This window comes from Mycteria americana, chromosome 4, assembly GCF_035582795.1.
Source record: "Mycteria americana isolate JAX WOST 10 ecotype Jacksonville Zoo and Gardens chromosome 4, USCA_MyAme_1.0, whole genome shotgun sequence".
In the NCBI taxonomy this organism is placed as follows: Eukaryota; Metazoa; Chordata; class Aves; order Ciconiiformes; family Ciconiidae; genus Mycteria; species Mycteria americana.
The window spans coordinates 54,648,990-54,665,374 of NC_134368.1; the positions used below are offsets into that span (position 1 = coordinate 54,648,990).

The following is a 16,385-nucleotide window of genomic DNA, read 5'->3' on the forward strand; positions in this document are numbered from 1 at the left end:
CTATATGCTCCTGTGTGTGTGCATGCAGTTACAGAAATGGAGGCCTCTATAGTGAAAGATACCCTGAGCATCCTCTTAATTTTCCCCCCTTAGGAACAGATCATACTGTGCAGCAAACGGCACATGAGGAAAAGGGCTTCAAGTGTCAGTTTGCTTTAGATAGGAAGAGATTAACAAAAGGGCATGCCAAGCTCCTCTAATGAGCAGAAATAAAGTTGCTTTAAATTCTACCAGAGATTTTGAGCAAGCTCAATTCAAATATTCATGTTTAACTTAAAGACTTGATACACTAGACATGGACACAAAAAGCTAGAGCAAAACTTGTACAGCTGAAGCAGAGGCTAATTGCACAGCCTTTCTTGCAAATGGAAAGTCTAAGTAAGGACTTAAATACTTTTCTGGTTAATTTAATAAAAATCATCCTGGTACGTTACTAGTCTCTTAACAGTGGGCCAGAGGAGATGCATGGAAGAGAGCAAATAGAGACAGAGGAGGAATTGATGATACTGGAGAAGAAGTGGTGCCAGTGGTTCAAGCAAAACAGGATCAAAGAAGAGATTGCTTTCAGGTGAGGTAAACTAAATATTTTGCTTTTTTTTCCTAATTTCCCCCCCCCACACCTTAGATGGAAGCATTAGCTTCACTTTTCTCATAAGATAAATTAGCCAGAGATATTAAGCAAACTGTTTATTTTGTATTAATTCCAATCAGTCTGGTTCTAATTATCTTTCTTTTGTTATGGTTGTCATGCGGATAATACTATGCAGATGTATGCAAAGAGTAGAAAACCTTACACTCTGAATCATGAAAACAATGAACGTAAAACGCAACCTGTAGCCCTTCTCTCGTTCTTGTTTGTTGGCTCTGGAAAGATGAGCTCCATCACAGCAATCCGTACAGCTTTTTGACCTGGGATCTGGACCCCGGGAAATGCCCGTTGGAATACGGCAGAGACTGCAGGTAGCACAACGCTTGTGCGAACACAATGTGCAGCGCCTGGAACCCGTAAAGCCCTGAAGTACGTGCTTCCTCTCAACATGTAAGAAGTCCCCTTGAGGATAAGTGCTTTATTAGACTTTGACTTCAAGCAGTCTGTCACAGACATGTTTAAAATAATATTTGTAAGGCAAGTTTATCAATGTTTATATTCTTAGCCTTTTTTTAATTATTATTATTGTTTTGAAATTGAGCAGGCTACTCCTCTTCCTTGCAAATCTAGGCAATATGCACACTTTCTCAGCTCCTCACCTTTATCACTTTATGTAGAAGGTGGGTTTTATCAAAATGATTCACAACATTATTATTACTCCGCGTGGCTGAGTTTGTGGAAGGTAACAAGTTTAAGTGATCTTGAATCAGTGCAATTACTTATGTGAGTCTAGTTGCAGCGTGAATCTTCTCCTGAAAGTTACAGCTGCCTAAGAGCCAGCAGTGGCAATTTTTAATTCTGGAGCAGTGACATATTTAGTATTTGACATGTTATATGTTTGCATAGCTAAAAATAGCAGCAGTCATTGGGACTGTGCTATCCTGCTGCTTCCCAGGTCCGAATCTATGTGCCGTGCACCCTGTGGTGTAACAAAGCTATTCTCAAGTCAACAGCATTGACCTCTCAGTTCTTGTTGCATGGAGGTCTAAGGTGTCAAACCTAAAACATGTCACTGATCCGGAACTGGGCGGATACAAGCTAAGGGAGGAGATTTATGCTGGAACTAGAGGAGGAAATAGATATTTATAGATGCTGTGAAGAGAAAAGAGGCCATCTGAAGCTGGTCAGGTTGGAGTCTCCTGCAGATACAGCAGCCAAGAGGGGAACCGTGCCCCGGTGGTGCGGGGCTCCACAGGGCTCAGCGGCAATCCCCACTGGGCTTGGCCTAGATGGCTGCAGTCAGTAACCGCTGCACCTTCTTATGAGAAAGCAGCTGCCGTTTCTCTAGACTATATTTTAAAGCACCTTGTGTTTTTCAGAGTTTCCCCCGCTTATGTTGGAGAGTGTTTCCGTGCATCGCGTCCTTGGCTTTGTTCATCGATTTGCCCATGGCAGAAGTGGTTTCCCTTCTGCAGTGCCATGGAGGAGCCAAAAGCAGTGCCGTGGAAACGAGTCCAACAAAATGTCAAAGCAGGTTGTATGCAGATAGTGCCAAGCAGCCATTTACCTGTCGGGAATTACAGCTGATAGACCACCTTCGTGTTGGGAGAGTTGGCTTTAACTTTTAAAACCCCGTGTGAGAATTACACTGTGTGCAAGAAACGCGTCGCCTGCAGTTTTACAAGTGAGTCTCAGGTGCTCCCAATACACCAGAGCACAATAAGAAATAAAAGGTTTACAGAGGAATTTAATTCAGTGGCAAATAACTCTAACAAAACGTATCCCAGAGGCTGCTGGGATAACTTTGGAATAAAATCTTTGCAATAAGGCAAAGAAGGACATGAATATCTGCAAAGAAACTAGGTTCCGTAGCTGTGGTTCCTAATTCCAGCCTACCATGTCCACCCAAGGTAGGATGAGCCCCATTGCATTTTTTGCGTTTGAGGGGTGGTTCGGGCTGGCTTTGCTGTTTCGCGGGGCTCCCGGCTTTCCTCCCCCCAGGAAGGGCTCAAGGAAGGGGTACGCGGCGCCCTGTAAAAGGGAGAGGAGACAGTAAACGTTTGCGTCGTTACACAGCTCGCGTTACAGATGCTGTCCAAGCCTTCCAAACTCCGCTTTAGTAATGAGATAGCGTTACAGTGCATTTGCACAGGGAATACCTACGAAGAATGGAAGTGAAATTATTTAATTATAAAGTCTGGAGATTTTTAAAAAGAGAAAACAAAACAAGAGTCGCAGAATTGTAAGGGATTTGGTGATTCTTTCTTTTTGAAGAGACTGCAGGTAAAATGGCTATATAAAATTATATTCTATTACATTCTCTCAGAATTTGGAGCCTCTGTAATATATACCGTCTCTGTACCTTATAAATGTCAGAGCCCTTCCCAGCAGATTTCACCTGTAATATATTTAATGTATGGCACTTATGCATAGCCAAAATTACCCTTCCTAAATAAGTTTCAGCAGGGATTTACAGCCCTTGTTACAAGAATAGTTCACGCTGGCATGTGGTGTGAGTTTACCCAAGTGGACCGAGATGAAGGGAAGCCTTACCTCAGATCTTGATATGATTATTTGCCCATCTGTGTAGTCCTTCTTTGAATATTGCCAGGATAGGAAATATAAAATGGCTTCAAAATGTCAAAGTCTTTAATTAAAAAATAAACAAAACCGTGAAATCCGAATCTAATATTACGGGGGGAAATAAAAATAGGAATGAAAGTGTAGGTAAGGACTTTGGTACGATTAGTCAAATGCCACTGAAGCCAAAACTCAGGCTCTGAGGGTATTTCATGGGAAGCAGTTAAAATGATGACTGCGCTGCTTGCTTGCTGGGTTCTGGGATTGTCAGCAGGGCTAGGACCGGTTTTGGGGTTTTTTTTTCTGAAACACTAAAACTGAGAAGCTGGATCAAGGGAACTGGTTGGGATGTGCGCGGCAGCTCCCGGGGCTCCCTGTCTGCCTGTCCTTGGCAGAAAAGGAGCCAAAAAAGAGCATGCCCACTCCCTTAAATTTTGAATTTGGGGTCTCCTTACCACAGTCTGCCTGGGCAGCGGAGGCTGAAGCCAAAACCTCATCCATTGTATTAGCAGTGCGTTCTCACCCTCGCTGAGCATTACGAACTATGAAAGTGGGGCGGATGGGAGAAGCCCGGTTACGATTGCTGTTTCCTCAATGCGCATTTCGGTCCTGTTCTCTCAGCTGCGTCCCAGGCTGCCGAGGCAGGGCAGGAGCCAGCCCTCCACCCCCTGCAGCCGCCGGTGCCTCCCGCACCTTGCACCGGGGCGGCTATCCCTGCCTGCAGCTCCGGGCCAAAGAAAATATGCCCCAAAAGGCAGAAAGGGTAGCTCATCTGTTGCTTACAGCCTGCAGTCTTTGTTCACGACGGCTACTATATTGGGAGTTTTCTTGGAATACGTAGTTATAAACGGTAACGGGAGTTCTCAGAAATATCATTTCAACTCCCTGTACTCGTAACAGATGCCAGCGCGTTCGGGCTCTGATCACAGTTTCCAACCTTGCCCTCATCTTTGAGGCACTCCGCTTCCTTCCTCCCCACAGACAAAAGATGTCGGGCTATAAAGTGCAGGGGGCAGCGATCTGGCAGAAGAATGAGGTTTGTCACACGCCTTTCCACGCTTGTCACATCTCCCAGGAGATGCTCGTTAGCCAACTTGAAGTGACCGCATTTGCATGCAACACCAAAGGACAAACGTGCCCTTGAAGTGATCAGCCTGCAAACATCCCGTGCTGGTCCAAGGCAAAGGATGACTTTTTTTTTTTTTTTCTATAGAGAATGGAAAGTAAAATGGATTTGACGGGAGCTTTTCTGAAAGCAAACCAATTAACAGAGAAAAAGTTCTTTATTTAGAAAATGTCGCTGGCTATTCAAGAATAGAGAAATGGGAATTGAAAGGGATATCACACTTCAATTTTAACTAGCGGTTTGCAGTCACTTTCTTTGGATATCCTCTTTCCTAGCTGATATTTCCTCTGATTTATTCCACTGCAGAAGTGGATCATTTCAGTGAGTTTTATGTAAGTCCACTTGGCTGTTTTACAGTTCTCTGCATGTTTCAATATATTCCACTGTTAAAAATTTTAAAAGTAGGTGGGGAAAGAGGAAATTTCTGGTTAATATATAACAATTTCTGAAGTCAATGTGCCTGGACTCAATTTTTCAGGGCATTTTTCCAGACATCTAATGATGCCAGAAAATAAAAATAGCCAACTAGCAGGACCTTTCCTACAAACTCCTCTGCAACCCAGCAGAAGTTTCATGGCCCTAATCGGGGCCTTTTTCTATCATTGGGGAGAAACTGAAAAAGCTATCACAGGCTGTTTAAAACTGGTACAGATTACTAAGTCTGCTATAGCAGAAAGAGTTGAAATGAATATGTGATCTTTTTGGTAACATCAGAACAATCATGGTTGACCAAATGGTCTAGCTGAGCTTTGCTCATGAGAATACTTGAAACTTCAGCTGAGCATTTGTATTCATTTACAGTTGGCCACAGGAAGGTCAGCAATCTCGGCACAGGCACCAGGTCGGTGCTATTATTATTGCTATTACACACGCTGTGGATAAAGAGAGGTACATCTGGAACCAGTGTATGCAATCCCAGGGGTTTCAGGTAAGTTCACATCCAACTGATGAGAGAAAAATCTAGGATTTTAAAAAAAAACCTACCATTTTCGAACACGCGTGTTTTGAATCATAAATAAGAAAAGCCTCACATTGATAATTTTTATAGAGTTCAACTAATGAAAAATTAAATGGGTGAAAAATGGAAATAGAAGACCTAAGATGGGAATGTTTTTCAGTTTTTTTTAATTCACTGGCTTTTGAGGAAATGTAGTAAGAAGATCATAGAATCATAGAATCACTTAGGTTGGAAAAGACCTTTAAGATCATCAAGTCCAACTGTTAATGTAGCACCGCCGAGTCCACCACTAAACCATGTCCCTAAGCACCACGTCTACATGTCTTTTATATATCTCCAAGGATGGTGACTCAACCACTTCCCTGGGCAGCCTGGTCCAGTGCTTGACAACCCTTTCAGTGAAGACATTTTAAAACATCTTAAAAAGAGTGCATCTTGTGGGTTTGCCCACGAGATTTATTGCATTGTATTTAAAGAATTTCTATCTTATTGGGATATTGGGTTGCCCAGAGAGGTTGTGTAGTCTCCATTCTTGAAGGTTTTTGAAACTGAATAAAGCCCTGAGCAACTTGGTGTGATTCCACTTGGAGCAGGAGGTTAGGCTAGATACCTCCCAAGGTCCCTTCCAAACTGAATAATCCTGTGATCCTATCAAGCAGACAAAGAAGGATGATTTTTATTTCATGCTTTTAGACAAAATTTTGTGTGTTTGTTATTGTGTGCAAGAATTGCTTTTCTTGATGGAAAACAAGGACTTAATTGGATTCATATATGATTTTACACACTTTCCAGGAAATGTTGCTGAAAATGCCATATCAAACCACCTTCCATTTCATTAATAGCCTTCTATGATTTTAGGTGTGAATGAAAATATTACAAAATGTGGAAGTCAAATAAATGACGAAACACAAGAGCAGTTAATGACTGAGTAGCTTGGCAAATGAAGTAACAGGATAGTGTGAACTATATTAGCTTAGTTGGTTGACCTACACGTATTGTTGAAAATACTCTATGCAGGATCAACATTATGGGCTCTGCAGTTACCGCTAAAGCAGAAGGGCTGATCTGGAATAATTCTGGGACCACCTCATTCATCCCACCTATGATTTATGCCAGCTGCCAAATGTTCTCTATGAAAGTCTTACTCATGTCTTTATTTATTCTTATTCTTGGTTTGGCTGATAAGACAATATCTGTGCTGCTAATCCGTATTATAGGATTTTTTCTGTCAGTTACCTTGTGTTATTATTACTTACACATGTTTCCAATAATATATCTGAAGAAAAATGGATGTGTAAGAGACTGAATCTGAAATCTTATGCTTGTGCCATTCATAATATTTCAAACTCTTCAGTAAAATATTATTTTGATTGGCCAAAGCTGTTAGAATAAGCATAGGGAAGAGGCTCTATATCCTTGCCTCCATGTGTGCATACATCTTGTTTTAACCTGACTGCAGCCCTACATAGTAACGTTCACGGAAAAGTCCACAGAGGTAACGTGCCACATATTAGCTTAGCAGCTGAAAGATGAGTAAATTCAACAGCAAGGGAAAAATGAAATTAGGTGAAGGGAAAAATCAGCTGAGTACTTAGTGATTCAAAGTCACTTAGACCTCAGCTGTTTTGGGTTTGAACACAAGAAAATGAAACTACATGGGCTTTATGTGAAATCTCTTCCATCTGGTTCAAACAGGAAGCCACACTTTTTGTCGTCTGGTAAGCTATGAATTTTTCAAACATGTTTTCCATAGATCCATTCTGAGTTTATTGTGTCACCTTCCAGAGGTCAGGGTAGAAGTCACTGTAAATAGATTAAATTACCACTCTTGTTCAAAGAGAGGAGTGTTTACAGTCACTGGAGTAATCCCAGTCTACTGACTTCTCAACCTTTTCTGGTTGTTTCAAATAGCATAGTGAAAATCTTCATCTGCATTTCTTTTGCCTTTGGATTTTTCCAAGCAAGTCATCAATTTCCCCTTCACCTGGACAGAGCTACCCAAATCCGCTTATTTCATGATACTGATTTATTTTATGTTACTGACACTAAAAGGATCCAAACTAAGGTAAAGTCAGAGGGACTCCAGGAGATACTTTATGTCTTTTGGGTCCTTAAAAAGCCAGCTGACTTGAGAATAACATGACAGCAGAGTCCCTTGTTGTCCTCCGAGAGGTTAAATGTAACGGACTGCAATTCAAATGTGGCAGAGAGGTTGGCATATTGTGGGCTGCTGTTGGCATTTAGTAGAGCATGTGAAATTTTGCTAAAAGATTAACAATCTTGACAAGGAAGATGTGAAGCAGAGAAGATGGACTAGGAAGGAAAGAATAACTTGGATTCTTATTGTTTTCCTATAATTATTTAACGTTCAGGGCCTGTCCAGTCTCTTCTGGCCACATAAAGAGATAGTAGAGCAAATACATTCAAAAGGTTTGAAGTGTGCATTACTGCAACTAGACTTATGTACGGTATCGAAACCAAGAGTGTTAGATTTAGAAAGAGGTAGACATAGGTTTAGGTATAGAACAGCGCCTGGAATCAATGGTAGCGCTAGGTATAAAGTTTACTTCTGAGAAAGAATTTGCAATAGGTGTCATTTTAATGGTTGATTCTGGGATTAGGATTTCACTTTAAGAGTTCACTGCGCAAGAAATGGAGAAATACGTGTTAATACAGATGGAGTAATACATGTCGATTTTTTTTAGCTATAAATTAGTTCTGAGATAAAATAAGAAATACTTTTTTTAAGTTTTAAAGTTTGATCTCTGCATTTGCAGAACTGGAAAAAAAATCCATGTCCCAGGTCTTTTCAGTGCTCAGAAGTTGCTTTTGGGACTGTGAGACACTCCTTTGCGTCTGCCTGTGGACAGAAACTTGCTCAAGTGCTAGAGGTGAAAATAATGGAGAAAAGGAAAGAGATTTTTTTATAGGTAATTCAGGTTTCTTAAAGTAACATTAGAATGTACTCTGAAGTTTTAAATTTTAGAGAAAGTTGAAAGAATTACATCATTGAATAGATACAGGCAGAATGCTAATTGATTGTATCATATCCCTGCCAAATTATCACATGGGTTCTAACTCCCATATCAAGTGTCCTTGTGGGTATAAATATATATACATAATATGTACATGTATATATGTGTGCGCATGGGTTTCTGTACAATGAAACGGCCTGTATACTTTTTCCTGGGTTATGCCCAGCACATTCATTTAATTATTCAGCGAGGACATACACTACCAAGTTCTTGGACCTTTTTCTTTTATTTCTTTTTCTTTGTAAAAGCTTTGATACTTTTTGGCACTGGTTCATATAGTCGGTAGAGCACATTTAATGGGCCAAAGGCATTTTTATTACTCTTTAAAATGTTTAACAGAGTTTCTGTATAATTTCTCAACATGTTCTATTTGTTTATTTCTGTATATTTTTGGTATAAAGTGGTAACATTGTGGTGTTAGGTTTTATTACCTTGGCACTGTCATCATTAAAGATGTATCAATCCTTCCATTATGTGCCCATATTTTTAAGGGCTTATATTCTGCATATGGAACTTCATTCCCAGTGGGTGTCCCCACACAAATGCCCCAGTAAGATGCAAATCATTATTTTCTTTAATTAAGTTTAAAAGAAATTGGTTTGGCAACTTCTAAATAGCACAAAATCTGTTTTGAGACATTTTTTTCACAAGTGCAATAGAAAAAATATAGGTTTTATTTGAACAGTTAAGGGATTGATCCATCACTTCTCAGACACTTCATTATCTTAGTTGTAATGGGACATAGTTTGAGACAAGACTGAAGGTTCAGGCTCCAGAAGTGACATTCAGTTACTGAATAGCTTAGCCTTACTTTTACCATTATGTGAGAAATGCAAGTGGACTGGACACTAAATATAAAGAAATAGTTGTTTCATATGAAACAGATGAAAATTCAAGTGCATAGAATCTGGATTTTCTCATGTACTACAAATGGGGAAAATAGTACACATTTGGTCTTTTGAGTTTAAAATAACAGCAACATATTCATCACTAAAATCATATACATTGTCTGTGTTTCTCTTTGCGTCACTGACTATTCCTTCGTTTTTATGCCGTTTATTCGTATTATTCATTTCATTCATATTCTGCCAGATAAATATTCTGATTTGTACTTAATTCAATGTAGATTTTGAAGAGGATCGATCAGTAATTACGACTTGGTTATAAAATCCCTAAGAAGGAGCTGCACTGAAGTGTTGGTTGCTTGTATGCAGAAGTCAGACATCAATATCTGAGTTTTGTAAGTATAGACATCTTATGAATTCAGCGAGTGTGAGCGTAGTAGACCACCTTCTAGACATCTGGTGGGTGGCAACGCAGGCGCTGTTTTACTGCCTCAGTTCCAGTCTGTTGCACAGCTCCATAGAAAGAAATGGTTCATGGTTAAAACAACTCAGAGTCAGATTTCGTTTCTGACTCTGCTGAGCTTTACCTTTCAATAGGCAAGGGGGCAGCTACAGCAACAAGCTCCTCAGCATTTGGAATGCCTTTCTCACCACTATGTGTATTTTGCAAGCATTTTTTTTTTTTCTTTTTTGGCAAAGAAGACATAGCAAGAGGCCAGCGGCACTGTTATCCTGTAGTCTGCAAGTCCTCCTCCCAAATGGTGCTGAGAAGCTGGAGCTCTGCAGATGGAGAAAACTAGCAGATCTGCGGTTTGACCCTAGGCTCTTTCACCCCCTCTTTTATCATATGCAGAACACAGAGGTTCAGACAGATGCTAGTAAGATCAGTGGTCAAGTCCAATGCTACACCAAAATTATAAATATGCCAGCTATATTACAGAGCCCAGAGCATTATCAACAGTCAGGGCCAGTATCTGGTTACCAGCATCCAAATGGTCCGAAGGTTCGCAAGAATTCAAGGCAGAGTCAAAAGCCAGTTTTATTTTCAGTTGCTCCAGACAAGGCCCACCAGTGATTTCAAGTTCAGTGCTATTCCAAATACGGGATAACTCATTAAAAAGGTCCAGTGCTTGGAAAGAGACCAGCATCAAAGATACATTCGCTACTGTTCTGGTCTTACTGAAGATGGCTCCTCTCTGTGGAACAAAATGGTCAAGGTATAACCATTACATTTTAGATGCCTTCTGATGGCACAAAAAATCATTCCAGAATTGGCAGTGCATGTCATGCAATGTAACATGTGTAATGTGTAACAAGGTAACGTGTAACAATGTGTAACGTGTAACAATGTAACATGTGTAACAATGTGTAACATGTAACGTGTAACAATGTAACACGTGTAACGTGCTTTGGCAGTATGTCAGCCAGCCAGAGTCTGCTCACAGCACAGCAGTGTGTAAATGGAGAAGCCAGACTAATGCTGACAATAGCTATTACTATCCTCAGGGAGGATAGTCCTGTATGATATATGCTGTATGTTATACATGCAGCGTATATAAAATTTATGAACATGCGTATAGATTTACATATAAATACATACATATATAGACATCCAAGAAATTAGGAGTGGAGGCAAAATGTGTAGGAGGCCACTATACAGCGCATCTTACTCAGTTTGCAGAATGAAGCATCACTTGTGCATCTGTTCTAGGAGAAGCCGATGGAAAATAAGTCGATTGCAGTCAGTTACTCGTACTATATGATATCCTAAACTGATGGGAGATGAGTAAGTACAGCACCACTTTTTTCCCGGCTAAGGATTTACTCTTCACTTCTTTGATCAAACACTATCCCCTCTGGAGTGGCATGGAGCCTTGTTCTGCATAAGAATTAACTTCCCCCTAAAGCTCTGGGGCAGGGCACAGCCAAGAAGCAGGTCAGAAGCTCCTCCTGTTTGTCACTGGTTTCCCTGCCTCAGGAACAGCTATAATCCTTGCACGTCCTTGCATGCTTGGGATCTGCGGTGTGGAATATAATGGTTCATAAATCACAACATATCAACCTTTGCTGATTGTTTAACTGCCAGACCCAAAAGTCATGTGCTGTTGATGAAGAGCCAGCCTGAGCCCGGGCAAGTGCAAGAAGCCATCAGGTTCCTGCTGACATTTGGAATCTGCCATCTCAGAAACCATCATTTTTAATGCATGACTGAAAGCCTTATTTCAATTAGGGGTCTGTGCCATTGGCTACCAGCTGTGATGCTGTGGAGTTTGCTGTGACAGGGTACTCCCTTTTCCCAGACCAGAGTCTCCACTCAGTCTCTTGACAGTCTGCCAAGCTTCACAACTGGAATGTGTGAAGTTCAGTTTAGAAACAGTTTCTTTCCATCATTCGTGCCTGTTTTGATCTAGTATGTGAAACAGGTTTCTACTTTTGTTATAAGATTCTTGTTCATTCTTGGCAGATTTAAATTCATTATATAATCTAGCGGCATCAGATGACTGCCTAGGAATGAGTTGCAGATGCATCTCCTGAGATACAGAATTCCCTGCTACAGCCATGCGTTGGTGACTTGATAGCCACCACTATATGACCAGAGTGGTGGCAACAAAGGCATCATGAATTTGATAAAACCAAAACCAGATGTAATGGACTCTGAAGGGGTGTGATGCAGAACTGGCCTCCCACACCTTAAGAATGATGGGGAAAGCATTTATCCTGGCACAACCACACTGTCATGGTAATACTTTCCTGCCTAAGCACAACTCAGGACTATCCTCCCTGAGGATAGTAATAGCTATTGTCAGCATTAGTCTGGCTTCTCCATTTACACACTGCTGTGCTGTGAGCAGACTCTGGCTGGCTGACATACTGCTAAAGCATGTTACACAGCTCCTCTTGTGGCTAATCTACCAAGGATGACCACTGATCCAAGCTAATGGACGAGGTCCTTTCATTTGAGGGGCTTTGAGACTGTAGTCTGGGGTTTCATTCCCACTGTTGGCATAATGAAAAAGAAGTTACAGGTGGTAATGCTCATGGGGATGCCAACTGCTGTGCACTTCAGAAACTTGGAAAGAACTTCTGAGAAAACTGGCATGGTGTATTTTCCATCTTTTTTTTTTTATCATAATCTACAAAAGACAGCTGTCTGCTACTGCTACCAGCAAGCAGTGCAGTGGCAAAGGCCATTAAACAGCTTAGGAACCTCCATTCAAAAGTGCTCTGAAAAAGCTGGCTAAGCTGCTACTAGACTCTGGAGGTACCTGACCTCTCTGGGAGCTTTCCTGCTTGGTGTTAAGTTCTCCAGGTGCCTAGGGTTGTACCTCTGAACATTTCACCCTAATCTTCACAGGACTACCTAGCTGTTAGCATGGAAGTGAAACACATCAAGATCTTTAAACAGTGCATTCTTCCCCTGATGTCCTCAGGAACAGCTGATCTTGTAGCATAGGGGTCCCCAAAATGGAGCACAACAGTTGTCTGTGCAAGCCAGTTCAAAGGGGTGTACAAGTCTGAATGGAGCAGGCAGGTTTTGCCATCAGTGGTGGTACCTACTTCCATAAATGGTGATTCCCTCAAAAAAAAACCAAAACAAAAAAAACCCCAAAAAACAAAACCAAAAAAACAATTAAAAGCCCCACTAGTGGTTTTACCCAGTTGCAGGCATTCTCAGAAAATGCTTGATACATACTGAAAGGATTAGGTTCTTCACAAAATGAAGTCACAGCTGCCACTGCCTTTTAAAACATAGCTGAAGGAAGAGAAAAAGGCCTTCATTTCCATAATAGCATCCTAGTCAGATTATTCCCCAAGTGAGAGGATGCCTTTGTTTCTTCCTATACTGAAGGGAATCCAAGGTCAGAATGTCCCGACTCTGAAAAGCATCCTAGAGCCCATGCTATAGGTCTTTATGTTTTGTTTTGGTTTAATTTGCCTCTGAACAAAATAAAAATTATAATTTCAAATTCATTGGCCTAGATGAGATGTGTGACTTTATAGCCTATAGAGCAGAGCTTCAACATGTGAAGAGTCTTGGGTTCTCAACTCATTAGCCCAGATAATTTGTGTATTTCACAGCAACCAGTACTTGGACAAGTTGCACGGGTGAGTCCTTCAATGCGTAGGTGGGCCTAGACCTTCTTCCTTCCCCCTCCAATCCGTCTTCAATTGTTGAATGAGAGGAGTCCTACTTAAGATGACTACCTTTTAAGTAAAGGATTATGAGTATGATGAGACCACTCCATCCTCTGAGCTTCCTCCCTCTGTTGGGTCTCAGCTGCTTTCACTCCAGCTCTGACACCCCAAACTCTCTCACTCCATGGTGAGGTACTGGTGCTAGCATACTTGATACAGGGCTCATTGTCCCATGGGGCTTTACAGACCAAGTCCTTCACTGTGTCCCTAGTTACCTAGCTCAGCTAGTAGAGGTCTGTCCCTGAATCATATCCTGGGATAGAGATCCTTACACCCTATGGGTGTAACCATGGTGAAAAGGAAGGGTCTTTCTTCTTAGTCCATCACTGCATTTTGCAGAGGCAGGCATAAATTAACCCTTAGCTTTCTATAGCAATGTTTGTCAACAGTTCTCCAAGCAGATGTTAGTGTGTTACAGATTGACTATAGACAGTCCTATAACCAGTCCTCACTAAATTATTTGCAGGTTTCCCTTGTAGATCAACAGTTGGCAAGAAGTTTTCCAAACCTGACTAATATCTTGTATGCATTGTCTTGAGGATAATAAATGGAAGAACATCTGTGCTTAATACTTTTCCTCCTTTCAGAAATTCTCCACATTCCACAGATGTGAAATGAAATCCTTCCTAAGTGAACAGTGCTTTTGAATTTCTTTCACATCTAAAGAGGTTAATAACCTGACAACCACAAGGAAACCACTTGGAAGACAAGGCTTCTTTGGCTATTAGATGAAGTAATTAAATTTAGTAATAGTTGTTGCTGTATAAAAGATCCCAATGTATTGGCCATAATTTTTCTGATGGAAAACCAGTATTAAGGGATCTAAATGGGATACTGGCAGATATTGTGTTAGATGGTTGGATATGCATGTAGCAACTACTAGAGGGTTTTATAGGTCTCAGCTGGTGATTCCCACTCTGGTTATTAGGAGCACTCAGAGTTTTTGTTTCAGATGACTCCAATTATCAAGAGTGTCAAGACCAAGTTGAACAAACCTGGGTTGGCAGACATGAGGGACAAATCGGGGAATTAATACTATAAATACTATAAATGTCAGCCAGCTAATTCATCAGAAATGGAAAAGCAGAAGGAGATATTTGGATGTTGAATTCTGTGCTAGGGGTAGGTCACTTCTTGCCTTCAGACAGAAGGCATGTTGTAAAGGGTGCTTTGAAATGTTTTGAGGGCTGTATGCTAGGATTACTCATTAATAATTGAATTTTTTCAATCTCATTTCCAGGTAATGATTGTTGAGTCATAAAATGCAGAAAACCACTTCCATAGCTCGGCTTGTGTTCTCTACCATATGTGAAGCAAGCAGGTCACCCTGTGCAATGTGCACCAGTTTCGGCATACAGTGAGACAAGATTTCTGGCATAGAGTAAATCTGCACGCTCAAGGGTGAGGACGCTTTGTTGCTATTGCCCAAAGACTCTTAGAGGGTTTTGGTTTAGCCGAAGTATAATTGTGTATAGCCTTTGATTCAGATAATGAATCTGCATTGTAGTAATTTAAGAGGGACTGTGTGAACGTGTGTGAGAGAGAGAGAGAAAAAATTTCCTCTATATTCTTCCACTGTGGAAGATGAAACAAGGGATTCAACTACTACAGTCTAGATAGCAGCACAAGACCTCATCAGCATGTACTGAGGTTTCCTGACACAATCTTCACTGAATTTCCAAATCTGGCAAATTACTCTGTTCACTTCCTGCCAAGTTGCTGACTTGCTGGGAGATTTTCCAGGACTCCTCACCTATATGACTATAAGCAAACCAAGAAACAAGGTCTTTTACATAATATGGACAGCTTTCTGGCACAGGAGGAGGGGAAGAATGATGTACAGTCGGCAACTCGAGCTTCAGCGATAGCACTTCTTGTTTTCTGGTGAGAATACTAGCTTGGTGGATCAGGCATACTAGGGAATATATTTCCAATATATGACTGACATTCTTCACTTGGTGTTTCTGGTCTTATCATCTGGCTGATTTGAAATCGAGGAGGGTTTGTCTTCTGAGGTCAATGGCTCTGTACTTTGCTGGGCTAAACTCCTTGCCTCAGCAGTTTTTAAACTGTGAGGACACCAGTGACTTTGTAAACTACACACCATAACAGTACAAAAGGAAGCTACTAAGTTAAAGTCGCCATGTGGCCAGATTTTCTTAGAGTATTTTTATCTGATGGCCTTGGCTTCAAGAGCCATTGTTAGGCATATTAGTAGCCCCAGATTTTCCATTTACCAGATATAGCTGATATTCTTATCAAAGACCTCTTTCATATGTATCAAAAATACTGTTTGGTCTATGTCAGAATTTTTCAATATTTTTAACATTGTTGAACCAGTCACAACCAGTCACTGTTTTTTCCGGTCACAATGAGGATCTTTTCAGAGATTATGCATATTTCAGACCAGTGCATATGAAAGTGCTTTTTGTGTTGCCCCTTTGTGCTCTTCTAGAAGTAATTCTCCACCCTTCTGGGTTGAAAACTACTTATCTGCATGTATTGCTGCACTGGGTTGGGTGTGCTCTTTTTACCAGGAATAAACAATCTCAGGGAATGAATAAGCTGTCACAAGCAGCTTTGGGAATAAAGAGCAAAGTCAGGGAAAGCGCAGAGCTATGAAGGTTCTTTTTGTCAATGCTCATATTCATGGTTCATAAAAATCTAATTCAGAATGTTAATTTACTCCAAAAAAAAAAAAAATCCATTCAGACCCTGTGCATTTGTCACTTGTGAGCCAGATGCTGACAATCCTGGTATTGTCCTATCTCACAGTCCAAGAAAAATCAACTTTTATCTCATGAAAAATTATTTTATGTACCTAAAATATTGCAGTATTTTAGGGGGAGGGGGTGTTTGTAATGCCTTGCTATATGACAGAGTTAGTACAGTAATCTGTCCCTTGAGGGTTTCATATTCATTTTTAATAGATACAAAGAAAATAAGAGCAATGCATCTGATGCTGAGGTTATGGTGAGACAAACTTCCAAATGATAGTGAATTCAAAGTAAGATTCCTGCCATATATTCCTTATTTGTTATCATGTTTCGATGTG

The 16,385-nt window shown here is 40.8% G+C and overlaps 1 protein-coding gene across 7 annotated transcripts in view; it reads left to right on the forward strand.

Annotated features, from left to right (window-relative positions):
• The first annotated feature begins 459 nt into the window (after window positions 1-459).
• Window positions 460-16,385, forward strand: part of BMPR1B (bone morphogenetic protein receptor type 1B) — a 295,110-nt gene continuing 279,184 nt past the window's right edge. For 5 of the 7 annotated variants that reach the window (XM_075500595.1, XM_075500594.1, XM_075500597.1 and 2 more), the window contains exons 1-5: window positions 460-573; window positions 1,969-2,273; window positions 5,097-5,223; window positions 9,415-9,528; window positions 14,571-14,731. The gene's annotated coding sequence lies outside the window, so the exon portion shown is untranslated. The remainder of the gene's footprint in view (window positions 574-1,968; window positions 2,274-5,096; window positions 5,224-9,414; window positions 9,529-14,570; window positions 14,732-16,385) is intronic. The other 2 variants (XM_075500596.1, XM_075500600.1) reach the window with 2 other exon arrangements.